We start from the raw sequence: 16,940 nt of genomic DNA, 5'->3' as shown, positions 1-16,940 counted from the left end.
CACTTAGGTTCATTATGAATTAGGAGCTTTGCATATTCATTATACGAAATCAATTGATTGTAAACAAATTAAAAAAGGTTAATAGTTAATTTTGTTCGTATTATAATTAAAATATCATTCTATTATTAATAAGAAAAAGGGGCATATTGGTAAATGTAAGTAACCAATAAGCCCCTTATTTGTATACTTTTCTCAGAATTTAAATATTTCTTTAAGATATTTTGTCTCCTGGCAAAGGTCTTCTTTACATTTCTACAGTGTTTGTTGTCTGGAACGATGTTCCTACCATTTTTTACGTTTTTTTTTATCACCTCGGTTACCGATTAACTCGGTTACCGATCAACTTCAATTTTCCTGGTAAGTTCATAACATAAGGTATAAGTGGCATAGTTTGCAACGCAATTTGTATTCATAACCTGTAATGTATATATTTTTAGTAAAATGTAATAATTATACTGTATTATTTGAACAGAATTAATTTTGATAAAGGTTCAGCTTTTTTATATTTTTATATAATGAGCTTTCGTATTAGCAGATAACGGAAACTAAGCTTACGTCAATCTAGACAAGTTCCACATGCAAATGACTTAATCTAGAAATAAATCTCAATGTCACCTTCAAGGTTCAAAGTTGTATTTTTTACACGTCATGAATTTCGTACAAGGAGTCAACGCTCTATTGGTTCAGAAAATAAAAGCAAAGCAATGGCGTTTGAATTTTTTTATGTGAAACAGTTAATATTCAGAAACGCTTCATTGTGAAATTTACTTGAATAAAATTGTTTGTTTTGATTTGATTTCAATACTCTTTTTATATTATAATTGTTCAATCATTAACGCCAGGTAAACCGATAACCGAAAAACGCGAATGGACGCGGAAGGTGGAGATAACCGGAAGGTATGGCACACCTTGGGAGAGGCCTATGTCCAGCAGTGGATAGCGATTGGGTCTGTCCCGACTTCGCACGGATAGAATTAATAAAAAGTTACCCCATTCATTTGACACCATTGAAGTTGAAATTTCCAAAAATGCTTTCTTAGTAAGCGTCGATAGTTTCGGAGATCTCCTGATTAGTCAGTGGTATTTCTTTTTTTATTTTATAGCTATGCGGACGGGCAAAAGAAGGAATCTGATGGTAAGTGACGCTGTCAGAAATATTAACCATTCCTTCCATAAACTATGGGAACTATGATGTTAGTTACACTGACTGACTCACTCAACCTTCAAATTGGAACACAACAATACTAAGCATTGATATTAGTAGAACATATAATGAGTAGATGGTACCTACCCAGACGGGTTCTTTTCTTTTAATTTAAACAGACTTATCTAACATTTAAATTTTATTATAGTTCGTCTTAGACTGCAATAATAATTATAATAAATACTAAATTTTATTTATTTACTTTGAAACATCTTACAAAGTAGGATAATACATTAAATACTTACTTTATTACACATATATGGTCATATATAATACCGTTACAATATCCATAAACTTCCACTGCAATATTACATAATAAACATGTATGTTTAACAAATCAAACGTGGAAATTAGTTTTATGCTTAAATAATGTTATTGGGTTACGTATCCGGTCCGATTTTGTCGAAATGCATTTTTTTGTCCGATTATACAAAATATTTGTACATCGCATCGACATATTGGACCGATTTTTATTGAGCAAACTATTGTAATTGTTTCCTTTTAAGAAATCGTAACGCAACATTGAATGAACGTTAAAGTATTTTGACGGAAAAAATTAAACGATTTAATTAATTGCAATGTTTGATAGAAATTTGATCTCAAGGTTTTATAAACATTTAAGAAGACACTAAAGAACGAATAGTTAATAATAATTATATTGTGCGATTTTTATAAGTAAAGTATCTTTATAGCACATGCCAGTATTGACGTCGCAGTTGCAATTTATTAATTAAAAAAACTCAAAGTGAAAAAAAAAAAAATTACCTTATATAGTTTTTTATAATGTTATTTTTATTTAATGGTTTATACAAGTATATCATAAATGAGAAATATGAAGAATATAAAAAATAATTAAGTCGTAATTGGACAATCATTAATTTATCTGACCATCGGTTTTTTTGGTTGCACGTAATTTGGAATAGGTGATGTCTTCTAATGTATAATGTGAAAAACTATTTTAATCAATATGAAATTGCCAAACAACGCAAATCACTCGTAGTTTGTTACTAATCTATAAAAGATAAAAATTGTTATTATGAGTGTATCTTAAAAGATAGAAATGCTATCTTGGATTTTTACATAGATCTTCATTCAAAGCGCCTTTGTTTTAAAATATAGATGAATGACTTATTTATTACTGAATATTATCTATATGTATACATGAGATGTAATCATGAGAATATCATTTTATTTTTTAAATCTTTATATGAATATTAATATCAAAGTACACTTACTGACATATATTTTTTATTAAAATATGTACCGACCTCTATCTCTATACAGTTGTCCACTCTCTAGTCGCGTCATCGTACAAAAACAACGCTCAATAATACTTCATTTAGAATATGATATCTTAAACTGAGTTTTCAAGGTCACTGTAAAAAAATATTTAAGTTTTACTTTGTATTGTATCGTGAAACTTTGTGGCAGATTTAACAATAGGTCAAGATTACCTAAAACAGCCCAGAGTCGTATTACAGGCGAATCATTAGAGATACATCGATTTTTTTATAATATTAGTAGGAGGACGAGCAAATGGGCCACCTTATGGTAAATGGTTACGACCGCCAATAAACAGAAGCGCTGTAAAAAATATTAACCATTCCTTAGAACCTTAGATCGCCAATGCGTATGTAAAATATATTTAATAATTAAAAGTTGTAAATACAATAATGTGACTTGAAATAAACAATTATCGCATACTTATTAATTATAAAATTATTTTTAAAGTAAAACGATACTGTAGTCAAATTGTGTGATACTCTTTTTTGTTAATCAGTTAATAATAAAAAGAATAAAACCGGGTAGTTGGTAAAACATCGACGCAACGAAACGAGTAGTAAACGCTCCAAAGGCATTTTCTGCTGAGATACGTTCCCATGGCCTAATAATCTCTCCTTTCGAATATATTTACCACGCAAAACCATGATCGGTCACTAGTGCATATTTGCATCGGCAGTTGTTTGAATGTCAATCCATAATAAAGAGATCTGTCGACACAATATCAATAGAACCATTCAAGTTATCATCGCATGGCACGGGCCGGCACCGGCGCATCTGGTGACAATACAACTATCAGAGGTCAAACACTAACCAGTGACGAACTGACTAAATTACAAACATTATCACAAATAACAATGTCACCTTACCTATGGACATGTATACACATATGACCCCAAAGTAAATATCTAAATCAACGTATATGTATTCGGTTTAACACGCCTAAAAGTATGTACTTAATTTTTACTCTACACAGAAAGGCACGCCCAAAAAGTTTTCAAATGTAATTGGTCACATCTAACTTAGACAAAAGACATGAAAATCAATATACGAGCATTAATTTTTTCATTTTCATCATTTTCATTTTTTTTTCTGTATACTAAATCTATAAAAAGTGTGGGTACATGAACATCAGACTATTTTGGTAATCGTTTATGAAATATATATGAAAAGTGTATATGTAACAAAAAGAAGAAGTGCAAGCGAATTTCAAACACATGAATACTATTATATATTTCCTTGATACAATTTTAAAATAACTGGCACTACAGCCTAAATCGGTGGATCCTAACAAGATTAAATTTTGTATAGTAGAATTTCAAATGGAACGAAGAAGAGACCAACAAAAATTGTAAATCGTTATGTATTTGTGACAGACTAGCATTAAAGGATAGTGCGTACATGTGTGTTACTTAATCATGCAGTCAAGCTTCCTTTCCGTTTAGCATTTTAGTTAGTTTTTGTAGAAGTTGCCGTAAATCAATACAAATGTTTGACTTCCATGAATTCAAAATGAGGTATACCGTTGATTCACTATAGATAATTATTTGGTAGCGGGGTTAACCAACCAAAGTCATTGAGGGTATTGGTAAAGCAGGGCTACCAAAAAACTCTAATACTTAAGAAAGTTCGGTGTGTTTCTGTATAATTGTTACTCGGCTAGTGTATATATAATTCCTGTAGACGTCGCACAGACTGCGCATTTAAAATTTGTAAATTGTAGAAGAAAGTAAGAAAATATTTTGTGAAATATTAATTCTAATCGGAGCATTGTACTCTTACTTAAGCTTCAACCCTATTAAAATGTGAGTCTTTTTAACTCGCCAAGATAAACAGGGCTATTCTGTAACAAGAAACTCGAATCTCGCAGAAAAGGAGCATGAAATGTTTGTTACATGTGATATTGACTATAATAATTTTAAAATCTATAGGATACACGTATCAAACTGCCGTATCACTGTTAGTCGATTGTCAACATTTCACGTCTGAGATACGAAGTGAATTCTTACAGAATCGCACTGTTGGTTCGCAGTTATTATTAAATACAATATTATAACTGAAATAAATCCTTTTGAATTAAATATGTCATGAGTACATATTATTTTATTTATATGCCAAAAATCGAGTACAATATAAACGTAAGAATAAAAGGTCAGTGCCGGTTTTAAATTGTTCGACCTTGTTACCGAGCCTTTAACATCGGACTCTCGTTTTCATTGGATCACTTTGGTCACAAATATAAATAAAATAATATATTCAATCAATAGATAATGTAGTAAGTATGCCTATTACTCCTTGTAATAGGCGTGACCAATATTGTCATTTTTGGTTTGTTTGAGGAAGCCTGCATAAGATCGATTAAATTAGACAAATTTGAATAGAAACCGTTATTTACCTAAGTTTTTCATACAGGTTAAACCTATCTTAAACTTTTTATAAAACATGCTTGATTGTTTTTCTTCTGATATTGGCGTGGGTCACTTCGCTTGGGAGCCTGAGAATTCATTCTCTAAGTTATTTTTAAGTCAAATAGTTTTACAGTTTGTATAATTTCATTAGAAATAGACTTCAATCACATTTCATCAGGCGGAATAGCGTGTTACAAAATGTTACGTTGTAGTAACCAGGTCGATTTAAAAACGATCATCTCGTCTCTGTTTTGCGCGCTTCCGCGTAAATAGCTAACGAGTAACAACTGTGTCGATGGACAGCGTGCGCGTCATTCAACGTTTAATTCATCTTACATAATAAACATAATAATCAGCCTGTAAATTTCCCACTGCTGGGCTAAGGCCTCCTCTCCCGTTGAGGAGAAGGTATGGAGCATATTCCACCACGCTGCTCCAATGCGGGTTGGTGGAATACACATGTGGCAGAATTTCGTTGAAATTAGACACATGCAGGTTTCCTCACGATGTTTTCCTTCACCGCCGAGCACGAGATGAATTATAAACACAAATTAAGCACATGAAAATTCAGTGGTGCCTGCCTGGGTTTGAACCCGAAATCATCGGTTACGATGCACGCGTTCTAACCACTGGGCCATCTCGGCTCATAATTCATCTTATAGTACATTATTACATCGGTATATAAAATATAGTAGCGTTTAAAATTAAAGGTATTCATCGATAATTTTAAAAGCTATCTACGTGCGTACATACGTTGACTTGTATGTTTAGTATACAAAATCAATCCATAACACACTTCTAATATTAAATTATTTATGCAATCTTCGACGGTAAATTAATAGAATCTTCTTTCAAAAATTACCGAGTAGTACGCAATACCAACGCATACATTAAAGATATTATATCTTAACCTACTTCCTACTTCCTTTGTAAAATCAAATCACTTTTACAACATATAATCCGAACGAAACCAATTTACTGTAGAACAGTGATAAGTATCAGTAAAAACGAAAACGATTAAAGATACCGTGGGAAAAATAAGCATGCATTAGTATAAATGCGCATCGATCACAGATCATAACCGTAACTCGGTTGACGCGAATCGATTTCAAATCGATGTTTTGCATAATTTACATTGCATATTGAATATTGACGGATTATAATCGTTACGTACTAACGATTTACATCCGTCCCGTTAAGGCGGACACTTGTAGTAATACTTTATGCGATACGACTACGAAATATATATTGTTAAGCTACATAATATAATATCATTGCGACATGCGTTATGTCAGACAAAATAGATCGGCAATAGACATGTATAAGTGATACAAGCTGTACTTCGTAATTTATGACATGACATGACAGCGATTTGGCTGAAAAGTCTTAAGGCTGAGCTAAAATATTTCTCATGTAAGCCCTTTTTAATTGTCATATTATAGAATTAAATTAAATGTAAACTGGATGAATGAAAAGGAATGTAAGCTGGATCCGAATGTAGCTTCTACCGAGAATAACAGGCAAGAAACACAATAATTTAAGAAATAGGCTAGATACTATTAAACAATTAAATAATATTCGTTAATTTAATACAATTCACTTGGTGTTATGGCTTTGTACAAGCCCGTCTTGGTACGTACCACCCACGCATCATATATTCTACCGCAAAGGAGCAACACTTACTATTGTTGTGTTTCTGTTTGAAGGGTGTATGAGCCAGTGTAAGTACAGGCATCAGGGACGTAACATCTCATCTAAGAAATGATTAAAATTTCATTCGGCGCTAATGTCTACGTACACTGGTGACTTAACATCAGGTGGCCCATTTAGCCAGTTTGCCAACCGACGATATAAAAAAACCTTTTTCATTATCTATGTACTGTTATATTGAGTAATTGAGTAATAAGCTAAAGTTAAATTAAAAAATAACATCGTCTAAAATCAAGAAATGGAAAAATATTCCAAATTAGTTGGTTGGTTTTAACACCCTACAAGTTGATTAGCTATCAAAATGAAAAAGTTATAAGTAATTGCGTGTTACTTGTTTTTGTCTTAATACTAACAAAAGAAACCTTACAATTAAATTATGTTAATTATATTAGTATAATTAATCTTATTAAACAAAATACCACAATCGAACCAAGCGTAAACCTTTCACACAAAACAATACCAAAGTCGTATCTTAAAATGTTATTTACATCTGAATCGAGTCGGTTAAGAAGGATTTCCTCAAACCTATCATTGCATTCACAATCTCAACATAATGGAACCAATTGCGATTCAAATATATTCACAATAGACTCCAAGATACAGTGTTGTGCAACCCTTGGTACTATCAATTTTAATTTCATTTCGCATTCTAAAAACGCACTATTGTTTACAATAAACCTTGTCACCAGCCTATGAAATTGAAATGCTTTCATATCTGTTAAACAATATACACAATTATATTTAGTATGATAATTAATCAATAAGAAACCAAAATTTTTGCGAAATTTAAAGCAATAACAGAACTAGTTTTTGTAAGTTTTTTTTACAAGCTGTATACAAACTACCGATTACTTTTTTCGTTACATTTTAAACGATTTATTTGTAAATCGTTACACACAAATGCACACATTACCAAGTCAATATATCATTACAGATTGCATAATAATAAGTATTTAAGGAAATAAATAAAACATGACGTATTCATCGTTTTTTTCAACTAGATTGAAATAATAATTATATAAAAAACGACTTTATAAAAAAATGCTGTTGTCCCCTGAATGGTTTTCGTATATAAGCTACACGTGTATTACTATTACACATATTAATTATAAATTCATTTATTTAAATCATCATTAATCGTTTACTGCGTACTTATAGAAGCAAGCAAACAGTAGATGTGATGTTTTAATTTTATTCATTATTAGTATAACGTTGCACAACATAATTAAAATAAGATTTTATTTATTTCTTCTGGCAAAGACATTTATGGGAATGCTCCTGTTATTGATCATTCTCTTTTAAAACAAATAGAAATTCAATAGAGAACAATCATTAAAGTGGCATGCCGCACGGCACTGACTATAAAATCATTTCTGAACGAATCATTTCTGAAGACATTTGTCTTTGGATGTTGCAGAAATGATGATGAACAAAAAAAATAGGGACGGAGAAAATTAAATAAGCATACAAAAATACCGCTTCATAATATTGAATTTATAAAAATTAATAACGCCGTCAAATATAGCAATTAAAACATAATCACTAGATATACATAATATAGATACAAATCTTTATAATAAATATACTTCATAATAAGAGAATGATTATTGTCATAATTCTAAAACATAATACACGGAGGGTCATAGATCCTTTTTTTAATAAATTTTATAAGTTATTTTATTAAGAAACTCAGCCTTGGATTACTTCAGATTGGATGAGACAATACAAGACGGAAATTGTTGCTGATTTTATTCTTTTGTTGCAACGATGTTTCTGACAAGGGTATGATAGCTAGGCAAAAAATACCTTAATAATTTGGTAATATCTGCGTTTGTCAGGTACTATTGCACTAATTTTTTAACTAGGTAATTATTGCATACTGTCCTTGCGAATTAAGTGGTTGTTCTTATAATTAAACGTAATTACAGAGAGATGTCGTAGTATAATAAAAACGCACTAACTCCACAAAATTACGATTATTAAATTTACAATTTGTAGAACCAAGATATTTCAAATTAAGTGAAACCATATTTGTGATGAACGTTTTAGAGGAGAAACCATCTCGTCGAATAAAATATATTTGTTTAAAACAACGAATACAATTATTATATAAGTAATAATAAACATATTCTAATATTTATTATCCCTTTCTGTTAAGTGTATTACGTATTTCAGGAGCGAGTACGAGTATAGCCCAACGGTCAATATAAAACTTGCGACTTTTACATTGATAGATAGCCCTTATATCATTGAGCTATTGAGGCTATATTATTCTTGTCTTATATCAAATAACATATTGGCGTGTATTACTTTATTTAATTGAGTACAAAAATCTTATGACTTTATGATTACCTAGTCGTGTTTTTATTGGAATATTATATAATAATATTCCAATAAAAACACACACGGAATATTATATTCTAGAATATATAGAATCGAATAATAGAGTATTTTAACTAAAAATTTATTACACGTGACTTATTTTAGATCAGTTTCTTGGACCTGCAGTAGTTAACACGCTGAATCAGATAGAAATATTTGTATTTTTCGCAAATAGGTATATTTTAGTATTGACATGTACTTTGTAAACTCAAATACAAATTCTTGCACAGAAAATATAACCGTTTATTTTTATGATGTAACAATGTAATGTCGGCAAGATCCATAGAATATAAGGCAATATCTTATTTCGTCATTATTTTTACTTAACAACATAAAAACACTACAAAAGTCATCTAACCTCGACGCTGAGCAGCCAGGTCTGAAGTGCAGATCCATAGTGCCCGCTAATTATACGTAACGGGGCTGCAATCAGACTGCGGAACAATGACTGCTATTTATTCATTTAATATGAAATATACCGATTGGTTTTTTTATTACTAATATACAAGATTGTATTCTGATAGCAGCTTACGAGTTTCATTTGTTTTTGTCAAGTACTTTTTGTAATGGGTTAAAGCAAAATAATTTAGCAAAAATAAAATTCTATTTGTCTAATAAAAAATAAAGATTAAAAATTATTAAATTTGCAACACACATATTTAAAGATTTTTTTTTTTTAAATCGATATTATTTTTATAGAATATTGTTTGGTTAGCGTGCACAAAAAATATCTAAAACTGTCATTTTAAATTGTCTCTTTTGCTAAGAGTTGGCCATAAATAACAAAAGCCAGTGTTACCAATATTATATTTATTTAATTGCCTCTATAATAATCTCTTTTAAATATAATTGCGTCAGAGATTTATACCATAAATAATATTTAATTTACATATTTAATTATTTATGTATACGGTATATTGAATAACTTTATAAAGATAAATTTGCTAACAATCACTTTAATTGGTTTTAAAGAATACGAGTAAAATAACCATAACCATTAAATAATAATTTTGTAATAAAATGTTGCGCTTACTTGGACTACTTTCTTTGTAAACAATTCTTTTACCGCCTGAGTAATCAAGTACATGCTTAAGTAGTTCACGCATCCAATACAAGACAAACGTATAAAACCCCACATCGTAAACTGGTACTTCATTAAACACAAAACTTTTTTATTAACGTGGAACTGTTTTGGTTCACACAAACTTATTAATAAATACAAAAAAAATGTTTTATATATTTTATACAATAATTACGAAAATCATCTCTGTCATGCAGGAGCATTGCAAAAGAGATATTACTTTTCATATAATTTATAAGAAATGTTTGAAATCAGTCTTATAAATTTTAGGCGTGTCAAAATATTCACACGCTACGGACATTTCAGTGGGCCTGCAATTTTCTAATACATTATTTTATGTATCTTCTAAATTAAACATAAAAATGTTTACCCATTTTGTTCAAAATATTTACGAATCAAGAGCTGTCCCGACTTTGTCCAGGTGAATCAATAATTGTATGTACTTCCCGATTGCAGCGCTTCCTGCATCCAATCAAAACTAACCAAGAATCCACTAAAGTACCTACAAAAAAATTCAACACTAACGGGCCAACGGCTTAAGAGTTCAGCTACATACACACATAGACCTCAATATGCATAAAGATATCTAAAACCTCCCTCGTTTATCGCTCTTTCTATTAGTAAAAACCGCATCATAACCCGTTAAGTCGTTTAGAAGTTAGCGAATATACAGACAGAAACGGAAAGCGACTTTGTCGTATAGTATATATGTAAAATTGATTCAAAAAACATTTTACTGCCCTAAAAGTATGTCAGGTACTTTCTATGCAACTGACACGCTGCACTGACGCCAAATAAATGGGATAAGAGCAATTCTACAACAACGATGTAGACGTATGACTTTGACGTATGTAACTGCCTATCAAAAATATTCATTAAAAAAACTTCTATAGTGGTCCTTTAGCTTAAAAGAAAATATAAAAGAATTTCTTAATTCTTACTCCAATGATTATAGAAATTTCTCTACATTAAATCTTATGGTCTTCAATTATACATAAACACTCTTTTAAGAGTAAAGTTATCTCGAGGCGAATAGATTAAAAGTACATACTGGTGTACATTCACGTACATGTGATTTAAGTTTAACTTTCTTAAGATATTTCATTGGATAAACATCACTTATATCGCTACTTATTTTTCTATATATATATATATATTTTTATAAATATCATGTATCCATCGAGAATAATCCTACTAATATTATAACATACTACTATTATAAAGAGTTATTATAAAGGTAGTATTTTTGCTTTTTTCGAATTCTTTTGCATAAACTAATAATGTCATTGATATGGATCTTATATATTATGATAGTTTATAGTTTTAAAATGTACACTTGTACAAGGACCATTTATGTTTAGTTTAGCTTATTATGTTAACGTTATTAGAAATATCAATGTTGGTGCGTACGATTTCCAAGTAAACACTGCCAAAACTATAAAAGATACACAGATTTGAAAGATATGAAATATAAAAATAGGTTATTCAAAAGCGACAGTGTATTTACAAACAATTTATTTAAGTATCGTAATATAGCTGATATGATCCAGTAGATAAAATATTAATGGAAAAAGACATGTTTCGGATGAAATTTTAGTACCTATTTATTATTTATTTTAATATTTATCCAATATTTTTTCTTAAGAGAATCTCTACTCTTATCTCTATATAATATAAAACTCTTGCTCTTTTGAGATTAAGTACATAGATATATAAACGGTATGATACAATAAGTTCTTCAGAATTCTATCAATATATAAATATAAAAAGTTATTGCAAAACAAGATGACTGGAAGATTTAAGCGAAACAACAATTACTGATTACGATTTATGTTGCATAAATATTCTAAGCAAGTTTCTCGATTTTAACATCTGCCCTTTTGTTTCTCATTATCCTATTTTCCAACACGTGTTTTCTACTTTTACAAAATTAATTTACTAACCGACTCAAAAATGGAAGTTACATTATGTTCGGCATGCACGTTCACCTCGATTTATTCGCAACATTCTTTACCAATATAAGCTTTATTCTATAAGAGGACTCTGGTAACCTATACTCGAAGTGTTGGAAACTCGCTTCTTTTTCTATTTTTTTTAAAACATTAACTTTATTTAAAATTAATGTACGATAAGAAAATTTTGATTTTGATCATAACAATTATGGTTGCCTCATTGACACATAACAAAAAAAAACTAAAATGTGAAAATAGCACCGTTGAGTTGTTTATTAAAAACTTCAGTACAAACTATTGAAGTCGGCGCCAAACAAAAGAATATTATTTCGGTGAAAGTATACATAAGAATATTATTTTAAAGACAGCCTACAAAAGATTATAAATATTATATTATTTAATCAAAGTAGAAATATAACATTCTTGGAAAACAAGACACTCACTCATAAACCAATGAGATATCAAAGAGCAAACGTGCTTAAAAATCAAATTAAATATCTTATTTACCTCTGTCTCTTGCATCCGGAATTGACAATTCAAATATAGGTATGAACACGTTCACAAAAGCACTCCGAAACTACGGAACACAGAAAAAAAGTCGATGCACCACTTATTGAATATAGGGCGTAAGTAATTTGCGCGGGATATTGTTTATAAATTTATCAACAAAAGCGTACAACTACATCGAAGCGCGCGAGCCGACTGGCGAGTGAACTGGTTTTGACCACTAGACCGGCTAGCTTAGTAGCTCTCATGATTTTCATTGAGATAATTGCGTTAAACGGATCGCTATTTAGAAGAGTTACAGCTTAATAGAATAGAGCATATATTTTCTGGATCAATTTTTAAATGTTTTTATAGTGAAAAGAATTGTGAAACATGTAAAGTTAGAAGAGAAACTGTCTCTATCTTCAAAGTTCACCAAAAGCAAAATAGTTCCAGCTGTACAGTATAAATATATTGTAAATGTATTTGTGTAAAAATTAAAATATATAGGTAGTAGAAATATTTTTGCTACTCTTTCGGGGTACAAACACACATGTTCTTACACTGAATGTCATTAAAACTATGGGCATTGCCAAACATTGCAATCTCGCAGCTAGAACTACGCAAGACCTAAATCTCCATTCTCCTGTCACTATTTTTGATCCGCACATTAAATCTTCCAAATATTTAAATTCACTCAACTTGACGCGTCTCGCGTCTTGATTGTCATTTCCTTCCCATAATCTCGAAATATATCCAGACGGGTGAAGCTGTAACATGTTAATGATTTTAATATAAATACATATATTGTTTCCCCTGCAGTATTAGCACCATACTGTCCAAACCATAACCGGACTTGTTCCATTGACTTTTATACTGCTACAGCCGAAAATCTCCAAACCGTCCTCACATGCTCATATGGCAAGGGCCTGCATAAAATCCCGGATTTTGATTTCTCAGTAGCAGGCCGGATTTGGGAATGTTAGACTTATAGACCTTAGAAAGCGCGAAAACCATTGGTCCTAATCTTCTACCGTGTTAGATTGCTAACCCATCGAACTTAAAGAGAGAAGGAACGGAGTATACCTGTTGTCTGATGTCTGAGTGGTCGTACGAGAATATCATAATATTCATTTTTATCCAAGATTATTATAGGTATACCTCAATTAAAAAACAATGCTGTTAAAATAATTTTCGTTTTCGTTTGTTAGACTCACCTTTGTGCATCCAGTGCAACGTGGGTTACATTTTATACAATTCCTTAACAATAATATATTAAATTAAAAGAGTTTGATATTCAATTATTCGTAATCGAACACGTTATTGTAGTTCGTTTTCTATTCGAAAACCGTGTAATATGCTCCGCTGTTCTATTATCCTAATTTTAATAAAAGTCTATATGTCTGATTGTTTAAAGAAAATATTCCGTTTATTATTTTATCAGAAAATCAAATTAATTACGTATATGCAGAAAATTAACATACGATTCGACTGTTTTGTCACTACCATCAGAATAACTAACTCTAAAAATCAACTTTAATTAAACTTGAGACCTGTATCTATAAGTTAATCAAAATTAACGTTAAATTACTTCACTCCACATTAAACAAATTAATTTTTAATAAATTAAATTTGACAAATGTTTAGTAAGATAAACTCAACTAATTTGTGGATTTTTTTTGTTCTCAGTTATCTCACGCACACTAAGTCATCTTGTAAGCAAGACCGTCAAGCATTCAACTAATGCACGCCGTTATAATAAAAAATTAACATTGAGGGGCACGCCATCAATTGTTAAACTAATCACCCACTTAACATTATTGATTGGTAAAGCCGAAAGTCATTTGGTAACCATCGTGGTTACAATATAAATTATGTAATCTAAATAATGAAGACGAATACTGATGCCAACTATTTGCAAACAGAAATCATAATTACTGTTCGGTTATTTTATTCGCAAAAAGCAATCTTCATTACTTCACTAGGGTTTTTATGTTTTACGCTCAATTAATATTACATATTCATAAAGAAGTTCAAAATTTAATTCTACAAAGGGTTGCATGTGTGAAAAAGGTCTATAACTTTTTAAGGTTAGGTTTAAGGCTTTGTGTAGGCCCATCTTGGTAGGTTACTCTCATCAGTTATTCTACTACCAAACAGCAATACTTAGTATTATTGTGTTACGGTTTAAAGAGTGAGTGAGACAGTCTAAGTACAGACACAAAAGACAACATATTAGTTCTCAAGGTTGATGGTACATTGACGATGTAAGGACTGGTTAATATTTCCTACAGCGCCAATTTCTACGGCGGTGGTATTTACCATCAAATGACCCATTTACCTGTCGACCTACTTATACAATTAAGAAAATTCCTATATTAGATATGCCGTGTAGTGAAGAAGAATCTCATCCCGTAGCATTCGTTATCGTCGAAGGGCATGTTTTATTATGAACATCCGTCGACATGGGTAAGGACCCCCATATAGGAATAGCCCTTAAACAAAGGAGGCAGGCTAAAATTCATTGTACGAAGAAACTTCTAGCCAGTTTTCCTCGACTCACATTCTCATAACCGTATGGAACGACAATTAGAGTTAAGGCGACGTTCGGACGTATTAATTTCTTGTCAGATAATCTCAATTCCTGTTTTATATTCTCAAGAACGAGAGATCAGCTGATATATAAACCAGCCACCAGACCAACGAGTTATTCAGTTAGAAAAGGTATAAAATTATATTGGTAGTTGGGAATAATACCCTATAAATAAAATTAAACGCATTTTTTTATTATTTATTCATCATTTTTAACGTACAAAAGTACAATTGATCAAAAAATTGTTTAGTACATTTTACTAGAAACGTTATTATTAAATAAATTAGAGGATTAAACAAAATTAGTTAACTAACTACTTAATTAATGTCATTGGGTGTCAGGTACGATATTGGTAAACAGAACAATCACAAACAGTAGTTTCATGAAACATGTTTTTTTATTAATAAATTGACGAAGGTGTCCACGAAAATATACTTTTTCTTTCAACCACTTTCAATTTTAAATCAGACCTTACGCATCCAGGCTTAGAATGAAAATTATAAAAAGTTTTGATATTAGTCACATCACTTTCACTATAAAAACATTAGAAATTAAATCAAATCAAAATTTTGCTAAAAGATCTATATTGCAATAAAAATATTTAAATTATTGTAATAAAGTAATATTTCCGCACAAATATGACCGATCAAAATTTAATTCTACATAAAAAAATGGGTAATATCAATTAAATAATCTAAAAAAATGAGAATTCGTTTTATTAGATTCTAACCTCAAAACACAAGATTTTTATATTAAAGTGACAATTCTCTACATTTTTAATAATAAGTGTAAAATAATACCGAAAACAGAAACGAAGAGGCAAAACAGAAACAATGTTGAAATTCATCGTAAAGCCACGGCTACACATATGCGACCAAGCTCATCGTCAAAAAATTAAAATTTTTAGCAATTACGATACCATAATATTTACTAATAATTACACACTTAGTTAACAATGTCGCTTTTATTGAAACAGTATCATCTCAAAACGTGTTTTTATTAGGCTGGTAGTTAATCTACTATAGTTTTGTATGATTTACAATAAATTAATGTTAATTACTAATAAATTAAAACTAACTACTAAATTAATTAGTAACACTATTAAAATGTTAAACATTTTATATTATGTCAGTAATACGTAATTGAAATGGTTAACATTAAAATGGACAACAATAGTGTTAAAAATTTCATAGAGCATCCATAGACTAACGCCTTCATTCGTCGCATTCAGAAATGATAATAAAAATCACGGTTAATTTAAAATACTACTGAATCACATTAAGTCTATGGAAACTTTATTTCCTTACAATATTTATGTGTATAAATTTGTCATAAACAAAAATTTATTTAATCAAAAAATTCAAATAAATCACACATTCACACACACGCAAAAACGTTTCCAATTCATATCATAAAACACCACAAGTATGGAATACTTTATGTGTCAATAAATAGCTAAGCGAATTATTGAACGATATTTTGATTTGCATCATGATTGCATTATAAGATTAATATAAAAATTGAAATTGAAATTCACGCTTGTCACGCCAATAGTCTTAATCAAAAAGCGGATAAACCGACGAAACGCCGTATCTTCCGATATAAGTTTTTTTCTTCACTCAGGCGATAAGTAGAATAAATTATTTAATAAATAAAGAAATTAAACATTGACTTGGAACTTTAATTTATCATTAAAACAAAAATCTTATTCGAATAATGTCAGATATATTTAGATAACGAAAAAGAAAATTTAAAAAGTATTTTCGTAGTATTACTATTGTAAAATACAATTTTACTTCTTCCATACTTACCATACTTAATACAAAAATATTTATAACGCTAT

The 16,940-nt window shown here is 30.2% G+C and overlaps 1 protein-coding gene across 1 annotated transcript in view; it reads right to left on the bottom strand.

Annotated features, from left to right (window-relative positions):
* Window positions 1-12,744, bottom strand: part of LOC113398807 (uncharacterized protein) — a 56,819-nt gene extending 44,075 nt beyond the window's left edge. Inside the window, exon 1 of the mRNA XM_026637734.2 lies at window positions 12,526-12,744. The gene's annotated coding sequence lies outside the window, so the exon portion shown is untranslated. The remainder of the gene's footprint in view (window positions 1-12,525) is intronic.
* Window positions 12,745-16,940: the final 4,196 nt, after the last annotated feature.

Source organism: Vanessa tameamea, chromosome 14, assembly GCF_037043105.1.
Source record: "Vanessa tameamea isolate UH-Manoa-2023 chromosome 14, ilVanTame1 primary haplotype, whole genome shotgun sequence".
NCBI classification, from domain to species: domain Eukaryota; kingdom Metazoa; phylum Arthropoda; class Insecta; order Lepidoptera; family Nymphalidae; genus Vanessa; species Vanessa tameamea.
Note: the sequence above shows the minus strand (reverse complement) of the source record. Positions and strands in the feature narration are given on the sequence as shown.